The following is an 18,775-nucleotide window of genomic DNA, read 5'->3' as shown; positions in this document are numbered from 1 at the left end:
ATTGTTTGTTTGCTTTATCGTTACTGCTTGATTGACTTGATAACATGTTAACTTTTGTCTTATAGAACCACTGAGTTGATCACTCACTCCTACTCTGGGATGGTGTTTTAAAACACCAATCAGACTCTGATTTAGATGCAGGTGCTGACGAAGTCTATGCAATGGAGCAGGACCTTATGAATGAGGAGGAGAAATTCTCCTACTTTCAGCTCTCGGGTGGGTCGATGTAGATCTCGTGCTGATACGTAGGAACCACGGGGATATCTGGCTTAGTTGGACACTTTACATTTTCATATTTTATTCATTTTGAAACAATACATGTATATATTAAACCTGGCTACATACTCATACTCTGGAGGTTTGTGAAACACCCACATGCTTAATTTAATATGTTTCAGACTTCCGCTTGCTTAATTTAATTATATCCAGAATATGATATGCTTTTTTAGTATAATCTCACTCATGCTTAACTCATTAATATGGACAAAATCTGAACATCATCATCCATACTGCATGATTGATGTTCTGAATCTCGGGAGTAGAGCCTTGCTCGACCCTCGAAATTCGGAGCATTACAAGTTGGTATCAGAGCATAAATTTGATTAAACTGGACCTGGGTTATAGGTAACACGATGCACTTTGACACACTCTGACTTAGGAAGGGGGCGATGGAATTTAGAAGCCATATTAGGATCCTAAAATTTCACCGACAGGCGAGACCAAACACTATAGTTTAGTCCACAATGTATCTTAGATCACATGAATTGATTTAAGTCGACGTTAGGCCGTTAGTCGACTGGTTTGAGTCATTAGCTAACAGGTTTCGAACCTGAAAAATATCCAAGTGGTGAGAATACGGCACGTTGGACCACAAAAACGGACCCTACAGGCTTAAGGACCCAAATCACGAAGTTCAGTGGGGCCGATGGGGTCCTACAGACCAAAACCCATCACCAAGAGGGGGGGTGGCCACCGTTTCATGAAGGAGGCACCGCCGGCCGAGCTAGGCGGGCGCGATGGCACCGCCTGGTCGGCGGCGCACCGCCGGCCTGTCCAGCAAGGTGTGGCAGTGCCGCGGGATCGGTGGAGCACCGCCGTCCGGCTGACCAAGGTGGGTCCCTCCCACGTGTGGGGCCCCCCTTTAAACCCTTCAAACACCTCTCTTTCCTCATTTTACCCATTTTCAACCCCTCAAACCCGTCCAAACTCTCTAAAGACCCTTTTTCTTTCTCAAATCTTCATTTTTATACATCCAAATCCCCCATTTTCTTTACATCCTATACCCCTTCACCACTATTTCTTAAAAACCATCCTTTACATCTCTTAATCTCCCTTATTCTCACTCATTTGAGCATAAAACCCTCCTTTTTGTGTCTCATAACCTTCATACCTCCAAATCCACTCCTTGCTCAAGGTTTTTCCATCGCAATGACTCTTTTTGAGATCGTGACCGCCATCTTCTCCATTTCGATACTCCTTTCCCTCATGGGAAAGAAGAGAGCGGCCCCGGACGAGGCCGGGCCAAGCCGTCCAAGTCGCTTTAAAAATAAGACAAATGCCAAAACAAGTGCGAGCGTCGATTAGAGGTCAAAGCGGGACCTCGATTCTCAAATCCCGTTAGAGAAGTCCCTACCGGCGGGCACCGGACTCGGTAAGTTTTGTAATCGGAAGGTTATTTTCGAAGCTCACGTGGATGAGAAACTATTTGGGATATATCCAGTGATTAACCACCTCTTGGAGAACGGGTGGGGCCTCATATTTGAAGGAAAAACACACGCTAGTGAGGGCACCGTATGCGCCTTCTATGCACACATAAGGAACCCAACTCTTGAGCCTCTCTAGTTTACCATCTCGTTGGGGAGAATAGAAACCAGGGTCGATGTGGATATCATGGCATGTATCAGGGGAGTAGAGCGTGGTGTTGTGCATGTTAGCGAGACTAATCTTGCTAGTGGATGGGAGAGAGATCGCCTCACTCGCTTCCTTTGCAGCCAGCTTGTTAATTGGAGGTGAGGGAACGGCCTCGCATCGACACATATGACGAAAGATTTTCGCCTGCTCCACCATATATGCATGTACAATGTATATCCTAGATGGAGCAACCATACAGAATGTACTAGATTTATGGTGGATTTCCTGTACCGAGTTGGATAGGGAGAAAAGGTGTGCCTGCCTACTCTTGCCCTGACCCAGGTAATCAATACGGCACGGTCTGCTCGGGGAGACACCTCCCTCTCATTCGGCCAACTCATTTGGAAGATCGCCCGCAACTTCGGATTCAGACTCCACATTGACAACCTCGCCCCTGTCCATTTCATCAACGAGTCTACTCTCAACAATATGAAAATAGGCCCCAGGCAATGCCAAGCCAGAATTGAAGAATTTGGGGATGAGTAGAAGAAGAGATCGAAGAAGAGGAAGGCAGTGAAGGAGAGGAAGACAGTGAAGAAGAGGAGCAGGAGGAAGAAGAGGGGGCCCAAGACTTAGACGGGGGGCCTCCTATTGCTGGTGATGACTGCCACGATCGGGCCGCCTTAGACGCCCGCATGGCCAAGATCAAGAAAAATCAGGCCTACTTGAAACAGAAGTTCGAGGAAAACCAGGCCTACCTGAAGTAGAAGTTTAAGAGAATGTCTCGTACCCTGAAGGCCCTCCTGTGCTGCATGCAGGATAAAGGAGCACCTCCACCTTCGCTAGAATCGGAGGATTAGTATTATAGTTGTAGTTGCTTTTCGTTTCTTTTTGTAATAGCCTTGGATAGGCTTAGTTTGGATGCTAGGTTAGTAAGTGTTGAAGCTTTTTATAGTAAGCTTTCATGTATTCTCTGTCATAGTGCATGTAATGCCGCAGCATATGTAACTATGACAATTTTTGTTAAATGAAATGCATGAAGCTCCTTTTATTTAGAAATGCGTAGAATGTTTGGAAAAAGTGGATAATGTTATCCTAACCCTATAAATGTTGTACCCTATGTTGTTTATAGGGAATGCCTCCTAAAACTCTCGGAACATGACATGTCTCTCACTTGGCGGGATGATTGACGAGGCCCCTCTCCTGAGTGATAGCCAAACAAACCCTAGTTTGGGTCCGAGTAGCAAGATGATGCCATATTCACAACTGCCCACTGGCCCCACAAATGGGCCAACACCGAGTGCACCACCGGTTCTAGGTCAGAACCGCACGTCTTCGTCGATGCCACACATGCCTCAGGTAGCCTCTTCCCCTAATAGGTTGGAGCAGATGATGCCCTTAATGCAAAAGCAACAACAGGTTCTGGTAACTATAGCGGGGGTCATCGCACAAAACATTAATGTGGCCCCGCCGATGCCACACGTACAGGCTATTGGGACTATAACTGCAAGTGGCTTGTTTGAACACTTTCAACGCCTCCGTCCTCCCACTTTTGCGGGTACTCATAGACTCGAGGAGGCTGAGTATTAGTTGGATCGCATATCCAAGATGTTGAAGCCATTACACTGTATGAAAGCAGAATAAGTCGAGCTTGTTACGTATGTGTTTGAAAAGGAGGCTAGTCTCTGGTGGGATAGCATCCTACAAACCATTCCCATAGAATTTGCGTGGACGTGGGATGCGTTCGAAACACGTTTTCACGGAAAGTACCTCCCCGTCACTTACTGTAATGAAAAGGAGGGTGAATTTCTTCCCCACAGACAAGGGGGAATGACTGTGGCAAAATACGAAGACTGGCACACGGAGCTGGCTAGATATGCTCCTTTGATTTTGGCAAATGAGCCGATGAGAATGCGGCGATTTTCAGAAGGGTTACGGGCTGACATCTACACCAAGATGTGTTGCGCTAGCATCCCCAACTATTTTGAGCTAGTGAACATGTCCCTGCGAGCTGAGCAGGATGGTGAATGAGTGTCTCAAACACGCATGCCAATGGGCCCGAGGCCTGGGCCAGAATTGCAGAACCGATCGTTTTTCGGCAAGAGGCCGCGTGTGAACTCACCTCCAAGACCAATGGCTCCGCCGGCTCAGCAGAGGCGATCCAATCTTTGGTGTACCTATTGTAATAAAGCGGGCCATACTGACCCCTTCTGCTTTACGAAGATGAAGGATAACGGCTCACACCGCCTTAGAGGGTCAATCGCTAGCCACTACATGCTATTTCAGCCCCTCCTTTGCGATCTGTGGCACCGGCGCAAACGTACAACCGGCTTCCTGTATCCCGAAATAGGCCGCCACAACGACCTATGACAGCGTCGCCTAGCGTACATGCACTCGCTGCCGAAGCATCTGAATCAGCGGTTGCAGTACCGCTAGCCTTTGACGTCAATGCCCACATCCAAGGTACACCTGTATTCCTGTTGGTGGACACGGGGTCCACTGTTTCAATGATAGCATGTTCTATAGTCAAGCGTTTAGGGTTGGACACTACCCCTATGATTGGGGTGAGAGTCATCGCTGCAGTAGGAACCTTCTCAAACGCCACTAAGCTTTGTAAGAGTTGCCCGATAGACTTAGGGAGCAGAGTGGTGTGCATTGACCTAATTGTAACCTGGATATATTATTACGATGCCATCCTCGGCATGGATTGACTCACCGAAATGAAGGCAGAGATTGACTGTGAAACCAGATTGGTGACAGCCCATGGGGCCGAGGGTACGACCTTCACTTTCCCAGTTTAGGTTAGTTGCCCTTTCTGCGTCCATTGTTATGCTTCCTTATTGGAAAATGTTAAGGGTCCGTCACTTGGGGACACGCTAGTAGTCCAAGATTTCACAAACGTGTTCAGAATGATCCCTGGACTACCTCCTTAATGCGAGATCGACTTGACCATCGACCATGTGCCAGGTGCAACACCTATCTCCTTACCGATGTACCGCATGCCTCCGTGTGAAATGGAGGAATTGAGGAAGCAGATTGATGATTTGTTGGACTCGGGTTTTATACGCTGAGCATTTCTCCTTGGGGAGCACATATGTTGTTTGTGAAAAAGGATAGATCGCTGCGGTTGTGTATAGATTATCGCAGGATAAATTATGTCACGGTAAAGAACAAGTATCCTCTGCCCAGGATAGATGATCTGTTCGACCAATTGAAGGGGGCTCAGTATTTTTCTAAGATAGACTTACAGTCTGGGTATCATCAGTTACACGTCATGAATGAAGACGTGTAGAAAACAGTTTTCAGGACCAACTTCAGGTACTACGAGTTCCTCATAATGTCGTTTGGACTTACAAATGCACTGGCCGTATTCATGGATCTCATGAACCAGGTGTTTCGGCCGTATCTTTAATGATTCGTCATCGTATTCATCGCCAGCATTCTGATATACTCAAGGAGTTGGAAAGACCACGAAGAACACCTGGGAGCAGTCTTTGATACTCTTAGGCAGAACCAGTTATTTGCGTAGTACCGAAAATGTGACTTCTGGAAGGAAGAAGTCAAGTTTTTGGGACATGTAATTTCCAAGGAAGGAATCGCCGTCGACCTTGCCAAGGTGACCGCGGCACAGGATTGGGAGCAGCCCGGCTCAGTCATAGAGGTGAAGAGTTTCCTTGGATTGGCCGGCTATTATCGTCGATTCATTAGAGATTTCTCCAAGATATCCTGACCATTATCTCAACTTACACGGAAAGATCTTAAGTTTGCTTGGAACGAGAAAGCAGAGGCAGAGTTTAAAATCATTTAAATCAGGTTGGTTTAAATAAAACATCATAGAGCAAGGGGTTAAATATACTATTTACACCGACGCCTCTCACGTCGGTTTGGGTTGCGTAGTTATGCAGAAGGATAGGGTGATCGCCTACGCCTCTCGACAGTTGAGGAAACACAAAGAAAATTACCCCACTCATGATTTGGAGTTGGTGGCAGTCATTTTCGCACTAAAGCTATGGAGACGCTACCTCTATGGAGAGTAGTTCGAGCTCTTTTGCGATCATAAGTCTCAAATACATTTTTACACAGAGGGACCTGAATATGAGGCAACGCCGCTGGATGGAGACAATGAAAGACTTCAAGTTCAAAATTTCTTACCATCCGGGCAAGGCCAACCTTGTGGTCGATGCATTGAGCTGCAAGAAAACCATGGAATTTGCAGCCCCATTAATGGTAAGAGAGTAGAATATGGTGGAGTTCGTGCGAGATTTCGAACAGAAGCTGATAGTGGAGGAGCCATTCGAGAGCGTCGCACACTTCCACGTGCAACCACTTATTGATGATCGAATCATTATGGCTCAGAAAGAAGATGAGCTGTTGGTAAAGATGAGAGAGCGTGCAACCGACAATGAAAGATTTGAATGGAGAATCGGCCCGGATGGAGACCTTCGGTATTATGGCCGCCTATGCGTCCCGAACCTTTACGACTTGAAGAGATAAATTCTGGAGGCCGCACACAATTTCCCCAATTTTTCATCTCGGGTGTATCCACCTAATTTCTGGTACCATGTTATAAAACGAGCTCTATAAACGAATGGACGGAATGGATCTCTCACGTACATTGAGGTGGGCCCCACCCATCATACTTGCGCAGGAAATCCGTGTCCGCTTCCTTGGTGGATGAGTTACGCGCGGCCATAATACCCTCGTTCATTTGCAGCAAAGAGAGAGCGAGAGAGAGGAAATGGCGACGATCAAGGCCATTTGAGAGAGCAAATGGCGGCGATAAAGGTTATTATAGCTAGACATATCTTCGATAGCTGTGGAAATCGAAACATTGAGGTGATTTTTTCTGTTTCTTTCAACCAACGATTTGCTATTCTCGTGTCTAAGTTTTCGATTTCTATTACATGCCTGGATTTGATCTCTCCCGTCTATTTCTCATTTTCATCTTTCCATCTGTCGTCTTTTATACGTGATTGGATCAGATCGTAATCAGGCATTGATTCAGATAGTGTGATTCTCTCTTCTGATGAAGAAATTTCGGTTTCTTGTTCTTATATGCGATGGATGTTTCTTTCTGCCTGTTTATTCCTTCAGGTGGATGTTTGTCTAAGTGATGGAACCCTAGCTAGGGCTGTTGTCACGAGTGGCGCCTTGACAGGTAAAAACCAAGAACTCATTTCGTAATAGAATCTGTACTGCATCGTGTGATTTGGATCTGTATCAGATCTCTTGAATTTGAGCTATGATGAGGTTTTAGTGATTTTTATTTTAGTTTGATTGTAGAAATAATGGACCAGATGTTGAGGTTTCTTGTGTCGTGTATTTTGAATTATCTGTGTGGCTCTCCTTCCCAAGTTTCCAGGAGGAAATTGGGAATTTAATTTCCTGACTTCAAATTCATTGCTAGGTTTTTATATATATATATATATATATATATATATATATATATATATATATATATATATATATATATATATATATAAGATTATGAGCTTTTTTATTGGATTTGTAAATATTATAGTTAGTTTATTAAGTTGAACTTGACCTATTCCACAATTTTCATGCTCTCAACTTGGTGCCGAAGCACTTTGGAATTTGGATAATTGGATAGTGTCTGAGCATGTCGGTCCCGTGACATTTACAATACCTGCAGTGAGAGACAATCAATTAACTATTAAATGTCAATGAATCCAATGCCGAAACATTACCAGCTTACAAATCTGAAATGCCTTATGATTTTTGAAACATCGGTCGTTCCTTTCTAACCATAGAGCCTATATGCCTACTAACAAAATTAATCACCAGACTTTTCTCCCAATATTTTCTATACTCCCATCACGCCACATCAAAAGAAAACTATAAACGAATTTTGGCAATGCCCATGAAGCTCCGAACACATTGAAAAAATCATCCCACAACCGTTTTGCAAATGAGCAATGTTCAAACTGTGTTGAGATGATCCACTGCTAATTTCCTCATATATCTAGAACAATTTGCATTTGTAGATGGGGCCTTTGATGCTAGAAATTTTGTATCGGTGCAAGAAATTGTTAGCAATCATCCAACAGAAATCACAACCAATAATCCCAACTCATGCATGCTCAAATTCTGATTAGTTGGGACAAGACTTAGATTATGATGCATGCTCATATCCAAAGCTTCATATCAAACAAGGAACAAGTCCAGTGTCCTTGAGCAATGCATAGATGCACTCCATCATGTCCAAAATGCTGATGGTCCTTGCAATGGTTTTTTTTTTTTTTGTTTTTGTTTGTTTTGTTTTTGTTTTTGTTTTTGTTTTGCTTCCTCCATACAAGCACTGAGTTTTGGGTAGTTGAATTAAGCTAAACATGCACTACCGCATTTATATGTAGTATATAGGAATTTGTGACAGAGTGATAAAAATGGTGTTTGGCTTCTAGGCCAGTTGGCCTGACCCGGCCTGGACGACTCGGTGTGCAGGGCCAGGACTTGGGCACTAAACGTGGCGCTGGCCCAGTCCAATCATCAACTGGCCCACCATTTTTTTAAAAGGATGTTTTAGAGACATAAGTAGTTCCCATTCAACGTGGATGTGTAATTTAAAGGAGCTGTTGGATCTATGGTCATGTTTTGATGATCAAAACATTTTATATGATGAACTTTTCCTGGATGAACAGTATTCTCCCAAAAAATTTCCTAGATTAAGCTGTCAGACACATTTAATATTTGGACTATTTTCCTTGTAATGCTAGCCTTATAGGGCAGGGCCTTGACCTTTTCAATCCAACTAGGGCTAGACCAAGCCCGGGTCACGACCCAAGTATAGAGAACAGGGGCTAAGCCAGTGCACCCCAAATGGCTCATGCTTAGGGTGGACCAATCATCATTAGCCCGACCGTAGTCAGAAAATTTTTAATGAATGAGAAAAATAAATTTACAAAAGATTGAATGACTTTTCTTTGTATGAATAGATCTTTTTATATTGTGATGAATATATAGAGAAGAGAGGGAATTAAATCTCTAATCAGATCCTAAATCTTAGAGACAAAATAAAGAAGAAAAAAATTCATATCAGGAAGAATTTTCCTAACAGAGTCCAACCCTTCATCATCTAGCATGAAATTCAAACCCATTCTCAGCTAGCCACCCGTATCAATGAGTATGAACTGTGCGCATGGTGAGCACTTAAAGTTGGGGCACATATTTCCCAGCACTTTAAGAAGAAGACAGAATCAAGTGCTTGTTTGGATTGACAGTCAACTAAGGAAAGCATTTAATTTATATCAGCAATATGTTTGCACTTAAAGAAGTGAAGCGCCAGCTTTTGCCATTTCTGTCTTAAGAAGGGAGCCAATATATATATATATATATATATATATATATATATATATATATATATATATATATATATATATATATATTATTTTCAGTCAAATGCTGAGAAAAGGGTGTTTCAGACATCCATTATGAGATTATAAACCAAATACTCTCACCTATAAAGAATAGTATTTTCCATTACTTTTCTTTAACAAAAAGAAAAAAAAAACAAGTGCAAAGAATTTTCTTTCCCTACAAATATTGTTATTGTTGTTAGTTTTGGTGATTGTGGTGGAGCTCTACACACACATAGAGGCATCCGTTTTTAAAATAGCAAATGAGGATAAACTCACCAATGTAGCTAGATAGACAAGAAGAATAATTGGATAGAGATGATAAGCTTGTTTGCATTATCAATTGGAAAAAGCTAACAAAACAAAAGTGGCCCCACTCAACAAAACGCGTGGTGTTTCCTTCCATATAAGGAAAGAGATGAAAGCATAGGATCTTTAAAAGGCATGGAGTAAAGGCTATGGAATGAGCATGGCTCATTGATCACATTGATTGAACTATCCTAACCATTCAACTGGTGGCTATCAAATGGATTGCTATGGAATCTGATAGAGTAGATATTCAAGTATGAACCATCACATGATGGGAATAGCCACATTAATGGCTTAGATATTTATATTTATATTTTATTTTTTGGTATAAACCAAGGTGTGGGCTTTAGTTATCAGTACCGTTTGGGCACAGTCTAGAAGGGAAGTTTTATTACTATGTGTTGTTTGGTGCCAAAGTTTGTGAAGTGTTTGAATATACTTTTGTGAACTGGTCTTGTCCCTTGCTCAGCAAAATAGGGGCTAAAAACCCCACTCAATCAAACAAATCTGACAAACAAATGCAGAGTAGAAACACCCTTTGCCAAGTGTGTCCAAATGAGCCCTTGATCTATGGTATGGTTTCTTTTTCTTTTTTTTTTTTGGAAAGTGTTGGATTTCTAACCTGTACTGAATCTCTTGTTTTATGTGCTTCTGTTGTGGTTTTTGGGTTATTGTCTTCCTTTTGATGCTTTTTTGCTTTTTCTTTCATCAGGTTCTAAAATGTGAGTATGCTGTCCGTGGAGAGATTGTTATCCATACCCAGGTATTCCAAATTGAGAATTCATAGGAATATTTTCTCCCTTCTCTTGAGATTATCATTTCCTAACGGAAAGCATGCTGACCCAGGTCACTAATACAATACACCACCACAAAAGCAAAGTACATAGAACTCATTCTTGAACACGAGGATTCTGAATGCTCAACAATAGATCTTCTTATAATTGTTCATGTTGGATTCTTATTTGAAACACCTTGGGTTCTACCAAAAAAAAAAAAGAAAGTCTAGTTACATGTCCTGTTTTATAGGCTTTTTTTCTTTTTGCATCAATGATTGAAGTGACACTATCCAAAAACTTGCTGGTCAACTTGAGATTTGGCTGAAGCCAGGTTCCCAGTGATCCAAACAGATGGTGCAATGTGCCTCACCAAGGATGGACCACACACCAGAAGTCCCTGAGATTGGAAGATCCCAGCTACCAAGTCAATCACTATTGATCTTTAACTCTTAACTGTCTCTTAACCGTCTGTTTACTGTCTGTGAATTGAATGGATAAGATATCCAAACCTTGGATATTTTGGTGTATGATCCATCCATGATGGAGCCCATCATATAGATGACTTAGATCATTGCATGGTCCATGCATGTTGGAGCCCATCATATAGATGGATTAGATCACTGAACCAAGGGTTGTAGTTTTACAAACTGAAAACCCATGGTACTGTAGAAACTCTTGGGCTGAGCATTGCATGATATCTCTTCCATGTATATGCTCCTGTGTAGTATCTCTACTTCCATGCTTATAGTTCTACACGTTCCTTCTTATATAGATTCTGCGCTTGTACCCAAGATGGAAAAGAGCACAACAACTGTAAGTTCAGAAAAACAATAAGCAAGACAGTAGAAATTTAGTTCAGGCTACTTTTGGTTGCTCCAAATATCATGAAAATTCATGATTAATCATCTAATTCAGTGCAAAATATGTTGAAATTTCATGATACTTTGTTCCTCCAAACACACCCTTAATTACTGAAGAATGATCAAAATCTCTGGTCACTGCATTTTAGTAAACCAAGCAACCAGAGTTTGTTAAGAAGCAATCTGCGGTGAAACACCTTTTGTTGGGTAGTGCATCTAAAAGGTTCCTTAGTCTCACAACACGATCTTTCAGACATAGGTGGAGTTTGAGGCAGTTTGGTTCATGGAACAATGGGCCCATAAATTGAAAGACTGCTTCGGTTTGAGGAATCTGATGTTTTTTTTTTTTTTTGAAAGGCGACTTAAATTCATTAAAAGGAGAGAACTGAAAAAGGAGAAACAGTCTGCTGAGATAGCGAACTGATCTCCCAGATACAACCCAAAAAAGGGGAAAAGAAAACAGAAAAAGCAGCAAACAAAATAAAACCAAGAAGCAAAACACAAAAACAGAGACTACCCACCAAAAAGGTGATCGGGGGCAAAAGGAGTCCCGCTAAGATTGACTGAATTGCAGGCCCATTCTACGATGAACTGATGAATTCTCTTGGTCACCCACTCCATTGAGTGGGGAGTATCTCTGAAGCAGTGATTGTTTCTCTCTTCCCAGATGGTCCACCAAGCAGCCAATAAAGCCATTCTCCAAACCCGAGATCTGTCTTTGCCGAGGGGGACACCATGCCAAGCCACAAGCACGCGATTCGTAGACCTAGGAGCCGTCCAAGAAACAGAAAAAGAGGACAGAATGGTAGACCAAACATGCTAAAAGAAAGGGCAGTGAATGAAGAGGTGATCCGTCGACTCTTCATTTGACATACTGCAGATACATATGTTGGTGAAAATCATGCCCCTTTTCCTCAGATTGTCTATTGTAAGGACTTTCCTCTTGGCAACTAACCACCCAAAAACAGCTATTTTTGGAGGGATTTTATAATTCCAGATTTTAGCTGTAAAAACTTCCTCGGATCTGTCTAATTTCCTGCTGAAACAGCAGTACAAAGACTTCACAGAAAACTGGCCCTTTTTGTCTAAATTTCATGTGATTCTATCTTGCTGCTGAGGATCAGGACGACAAGTGTTTAGTTGCTGAAGAAGAGCCACATATTCTTCCACTTCCCAATCGTATAGGTTCCTCCTGCAAGGTGGGAGCCAGACAACAACATTGCCAAGAACGGAATAGCAATCAGCCACAGTAAGGAGAGGATTAGGGGCCAGACGATAGATGGCTGGAAAAGTCTGTTTAAGAGCCTTGGACCCCACCCAAATATCCTCCCAAAACCGAACTTTATCACCTTTTCCAATAGAAAATCCTATGTGTCTTTGCACCTCCGCCTGAGAAAGAAGAACACCCTGCCAAACTGCAGACATATTGCAGGGCGAAACGCAAGTGGTCCACCAACCTTCAGACGACTGCCCGTATTTGCATTTGATCACCCTATTCCAAAGGGCCCCATTTTCGCATCCAAGCCTCCACCACCACTTGCCGAGAAGAGCCCGATTCATGGCTTTCATACCCCTAACGCGAGTGCCTCCATCTTGAAAGTGTTGACAGACTTCTTTCCAGCCCACTAGGTGAAATTTCTTCCTTTCCTCACAGCCATGCCAAAGAAAATCCCGTCTAAGCCTTTCGAGGATGGAAATGATCTTTGCCGGACATTTGAATAAGGACATAAAGTATAAGGGAAGGTTAGATAGAGCTGCTTTGATCAAAGTGAGCCGACCACCAAGTGATAGGTACTGACATTTCCATCTAGCAAGATAAGATTCAAACCGGTCAATGACTTTGTCCCACATCGCCATAGGGGGCTTGCTAACACAGAGGGGAAGCCCGACGAATGAGGTGGGAAGAGAGCCCGATTCACAACCGAAGACAACAACTAAGCTTTGAGTCTCGGCATCGCTGATGTTAACTTCAAACAGCGTAGATTTTTTTAGGTTTACTTTAAGGCCCGATACCGCTTCAAAGCAACGGACAGAAGTACGAAGATTGCTCACTTTGTCCAAATCGGCATCACTAAAAAGGAGCGTATCGTTAGCATATTGAATGTGGGATATGGGCCGGTCCATGTCTTTAATCTGAAAACCCCCGATGATGCCTTCTGTCTGACCTTTACTCAACATGCGGGAGAAAGCCTCAGCCACTATAAGAAATAAGAAGGGGGATAGGGGATCTCCCTGCTGCAATCCTCTAGAGCTTCTAAAGAATCCTTTGGGAGAACCGTTGATCAGAATAGAAAACATCGCTGATCCAACACATACCTTGATCCAAGCTAACCATTTGGGCCCAAACCCCATTCTCTTCATCATGTATAGGAGGAAATTCCAATCTACGTGATCATAAGCCTTCTCAAGATCGAGTTTACATATTATTCCTTTGGATCCGGACTTGTGGCTGGAATGCAAACATTCGGAGGCAATGAGAGCGCTGTCAATAATTTGTCTTCCTGGTATGAACGCGCTCTGGTGGTGAGAGATGATTTTATCTAGAATCCCCTGGAGACGAGTGGCTAGGACTTTGGCAAGGATTTTGTATGGGCCGCCAATAAGGCTGATTGGTCCGAAGTTTTGAAAAGTTTCAGCCCCCTGGATTTTCGGAATGAGAGCAATGAAGATGGCCCCTAACGCTTAAGATAATAGACCCCTGTCGTAAAAGTCATTTAGGAAGGCCAAGAGGAATAGTGTTGGCAAGTTACTGATGTTTAGGACATGCTTCGGTTTGAAAATGACTTATTAGTAACTTGCCAACAATATTCCCATTAATACCTCACACTTATACCTAACCTCTTCACATTAATGCTAGTTATTGGGCTGCTATTGTTGTATCAGTACCAGTTTTTTACTTTTAGCAATATCTTTAGATTTCTCATTTTGAATTCCTATTAGAGTTTTAAGGGTTTTTTTTTTTTTTTTGGCAGTTATGGTGTTATATCTGTACCAGAGGTGACGAATTGACAGCCTCTAACTAGCAATGATAGATACCCGGTGGCTGCAATTGATGGGGTCCCCGAGAAAATGACTGTGCAAGATATCTGTGATCTAATATGGGATGTACGCATTCAAGACAGTGAAAAATCAGAATCCGTTTCTACCAACACAAAATTGTTGGCTGTGTGGAAGGCTATGTGGCAGTTCATGTGCATTTGTAGTTTGTTTTGAAAACATTAAATAGACCATTAATTGTTTTTTTGGTATTGTGCTGATTGTTTTGTCTTGATGAATATTAAATGGGTGAAACATGCACAGGTTCAGTCATTGGTTGATTATGATATTGTTAGCTTCGGTTGATAGAAACCAAGGCTAAAGATGGATTTAGTTTTAGTTGACATCAACTGAGGTGAAAAACTAGATTTAGCCTTGGTTATTGAGAAATGAGGTTAAAAGCTGAATTTAACCTCGGTTGATGCTAAAAGAGGCTAAATTCATCTTTAGCTTTGGTTTTGCCTCAGTTACCCAAACTGAGGCTGCAACTCCCGTGGCTAAAGGCTTTAGCCTCGGTTGTAGAAAACTGAGGTTAAAAATAGATTTAGCTTCGGTTGGAGGCAACCGGGGCTAAAATTTGGATTTAGTCTTAGTTGGAACTTTTAGCTTCACTTGAAGAACCAAATTATAAAAGCCTTTTTAGCCTCGGTTGCTAAAACCGAGGCTAAAGCCTTTAGCCATGGAGGTTCCAACCTCGGTTAGGATAATTGAGGCAAAAATGAGGCTAAAGGCTTTAGCCTCACTTTTTATGCTTTTTAGTTACAGTTTTGAACTGAAGCTAAGAGCAGTTTTTGTTGTAGTGACAGTAGCAAGTAAGAAGGGATGCAAACCACTTAACAAGGAGACTACATTCATCTTATCCTCTTGATTTCGGAAAACCATGACCAAGGAATCAGTTGTTATTGCTGGTGAATGCTTGAGACTTGTAGTTCTCCTGCACACACTGTCGCACGCAAGTGAATGTTAGAAAGATGTTATGAATTTACCATTGGAAGCATCTAAACAGGAACCCATAATTTGGCCAGCTTAATTTGATTTACATGTATGCAATTTTTAACTAATTTCTCACTGTCTATGCATCATCTACCACTCTGCCAGAGTGTCAATTTTTTCTTGAAGCTAAGTCCACGATTATATGGAACTTTCCCATTTGGAGCTTAGTTTGTATAGTTGTGGCCATGATTGGTATATCCTAGAATTTTTTTTTTTTTTTGAAGACACAGGGTGTCCCCACCTCTTTTTAAAGTGAGACTAATCCCTGCGGATACACGCAATCACCCACAACCACATGTATCGGGTAAAGCCAAGGAGGGGAATCGAACCCTCACCTATAGGGAGCAAACCTATGGTGAAGACCATTTGCCCAAACCTCGTTGGGGGCTAGAGTAGAGCAACCGTGGGTGCCAGCCCACATCTGCAAACTAAGCTCTGCACAGGAAAGTTCCCTGTTTGGAATGAATAGGGAACTAACTCGGCCTCCTCTATATTATATTTCTATAAATTACCAATGTGTCAACGAAAAGTTTATTTGATATGAAAAAGTATACTGTTTCTACATCATACGTAGTTCACCAAATTCCCACTTACATTCTTAACAATAAAGTGCGTCTGCAAAATGATTTCAAAGTTATAATTTCTAAACGAAACTATTCTTCAAATTATCTATCATCCAGGTTGATTCAGTTGCATGCAATGAGTTTTCAGATGAGTATGGCACCTTTTTGGCCATTATTGTTTTGTGCAAATCTTCTATTCCTGTTTGTTGAAGAAAATATCGTACTTAATATTATATGTCATGAATTTACTGATCTAAACATACTATGAACTTGGTTTAGTCTTGCATTATCCATTTTGTAAATGTTTCCATCAACTTCTTTTTTTATCTGCATTATGACAATAAAGAATCTGTGCCCCATAATCTATTGATGTCTTGTTGAATTCAGTGGTCATCTTCATTACACTTCTATGTCGGATTGGTGTAGACCAGCTCAGGAGTGATGCACTTGCATAATTTGTTTTGAGAACTGATTGCATGCAGGCAAATATATACAATCTTTCCTTCCAAAATGCCACTTGTGTAGGACATCAAAATGATAGGCCCCACCACGAGGATTATGCTTCTAGAAAACCCAGGCTGATTCACTCACTTTATTGACCACACCTTAATGTCGAGTCAGACTATCTGTTTTCGATTGATTACAGTGGTATGTCCATCTGATGCATGAAAAGGACAGATTTTTGTTCCAACTTTCAAGTGATCTTCCTGGTGGGTCCTATTGCATTCACAGTGTTGATGCCACACAAGTGGTATGTTCGTGCCAAAGATGGTACGGTGCCACAAGTTGTGGTGAAAGTGCAAACGTGGGAAATAATTCTTTCATTTTGTTTTCTGCTGCAGGTCTTCTTGGAGATATTTTCTCCCTAATTCACAATATCTTGGAGGTACTTCCCATCTGAATTTATGGCATATAAGCAAGTTGGTTTTCATCATGTGCTTCTAAAAAAGTTGTCTTATCGTATTGATTTCAGACCAGGGTATCGGTTGTTATTGCTGGTGAATGCTTGAGACTTCTGGTTTTCCTGAACACAATGTCACATGCAAGTGAATGTCAGGAAGATGTTATGGGCGTGCTTGGTCAGTGGAATTGAATGGTATTGAATTGTATTAGATGGGATTAACATTATTATTGCACAATAATTGCATGTCAGGAAATATCACGGTATTGTAGCCACCTAATACCATATTTGGGATAAAAATTTTGCTAGGGGAAAACACCGGATTAAGCAAAATCATGTTTGGTGGACCATTGAATTGTAATCAATGGACCAAATTCACAACGGGTGTTGTTCAATTGTACACATATATAACCAGAATGTCACATGTAAATGATGTATATGGATGGACAGCATGGATAAATGCATGCATCAATTTAGGGCCCACATGTGTAGTGGATTTCAAAATTCATGGAAATCCTGCATAGGACCAAATACAATTCTATGGGACTAAATGCAATTTCATCCCACCTAATCCCAATCTTTCCCATCCTCTCCAAATGCTGGATGGAATTGTGTGGGACCAAATGCAATTCTATCCCACCTAATCCCATCTAATACCCTGCTCCAAACGCTCCCTATGGTTCTCCACTCATGGCTTGGTGGTAGACAGTGTGTTTCAATTTGAGGTTATGGGTTTGAGAACCCATGCGGTGTGTGTGGGTATAAGAGTGTCTAGTTGACCACTGAAAAAAAAAAAAAACCGAAGGGGAGTTATTTGATGCTCAGGCAGTGTAGGACACTTTGATAGGCAGTCACCCATGCGCAACATGCATTTTACTCAAATTTAACCGACTAATCTGCCAAGTCAGTCCACAAATAAGATTTCTTGAACAATCCCAACTTCTGGTTTGTGGATGCATGTTTGTTGAAACAGGACCATTGAACATTTTTTCATTTTTAACTGCCAAATCCGATAGTCACAGATAAAAAATAATCATGTTCATGGTACATCTAAACAGGGACCTATAATTTGTACAACTTAATTTAAATTACTTTTATTTTACGTATTCAATTTTAGACTAATTTCTAAGTGTCTGTGTGTCATCCATCACACTGCCAGTCTAGCTTTTCTTGAAGCTAAATCCACAAGGAGATGAAATTGTAAATGTTGAGGTCAAGTTCCCTAATCTTTCCAAATAGGAAACATCCCCTTTTAGAACTTTGTAGATTTGGGTCCCATATTTGGTTTATCCAAGCCATTTGGTCTTACAAAATATCCTCACAATTGGTCAACTCTAAAACCTTCTCGTTGTTGACATGCAAATACATGTTTAAAAAGAAATTCATGAATAAACCCACATTTAATGGAGGAAAGACCAAAAATTTGATGGCTATGATCTTCCAATTTAGGAGATTTTGGGGATAGTTTCCATCCATGATGGGGGCCATCGGATTGATGGCTTGGGTAGACTAACCATAGGCACCACATCTCCAAACTAGGCTCTAAACATGATTGTTCCCTCTTTAGAATCAATAGGGATCTCGGTCTCCTCTGCGAAAGACTTAATATTCTTTTACCACAGCATACATAGTTCACCAAATTCCCACATACATTCTCATCAATAAAGTGCCTCTGTAGAATTATTTTCAAGTTACTAAAGGAAACTATTCTTCAAATTCTCAATCATCTAGGCTGATTCAGTCACTTGCAATGAATTTTCATGAGTATGAGACCTTTTTGGGCCATTGTTGTTTGCGCAAATCTTGTACTCCTGGCTGTTGAAGTGAATATGATATTAAATCTTATATATTATGAATTCGCCGATCTAAACTTAATATTATCTTGGTTTTACTCATGCATTATACATTTGTTTCATCCACTGGCTTGTTTATGTATATTATGATAATTTAGAGACAATGACCCATATTCTACTGATGCCTTGTTGAATTCAGTGGTGTTGTTAATTACACTTTGAGAACTGATCATGCACAGTCAATGATACCGCAACTTGTGGTACCATACGATATTTTCTGCCAACATGCCACCTGTGTACGACATGAAAATGGTAGGCCC

At 41.5% G+C, this 18,775-nt stretch overlaps 2 long non-coding RNA genes across 3 annotated transcripts; both read left to right on the top strand.

The window, feature by feature from the left end:
• Positions 1 to 6,490: 6,490 nt before the first annotated feature.
• On the top strand, positions 6,491 to 17,057 carry LOC131231546 (uncharacterized). 2 transcript variants are annotated; one of them, XR_009164426.1, is made up of 5 exons: positions 6,491 to 6,687; positions 6,946 to 7,009; positions 10,246 to 10,296; positions 16,604 to 16,647; positions 16,735 to 17,057. It is a non-coding gene; the product is annotated as an uncharacterized LOC131231546 (long non-coding RNA). The 2 variants fall into 2 exon arrangements; XR_009164425.1 differs by having other exon boundaries at positions 16,604 to 17,057.
• On the top strand, positions 11,920 to 14,417 carry LOC131231547 (uncharacterized). The gene is made up of 2 exons (XR_009164427.1): positions 11,920 to 12,015; positions 14,142 to 14,417. It is a non-coding gene; the product is annotated as an uncharacterized LOC131231547 (long non-coding RNA).
• Positions 17,058 to 18,775: the final 1,718 nt, after the last annotated feature.

This window comes from Magnolia sinica, chromosome 17 (assembly GCF_029962835.1).
Source record: "Magnolia sinica isolate HGM2019 chromosome 17, MsV1, whole genome shotgun sequence".
In the NCBI taxonomy this organism is placed as follows: Eukaryota; Viridiplantae; Streptophyta; class Magnoliopsida; order Magnoliales; family Magnoliaceae; genus Magnolia; species Magnolia sinica.
Note: the sequence above shows the minus strand (reverse complement) of the source record. Positions and strands in the feature narration are given on the sequence as shown.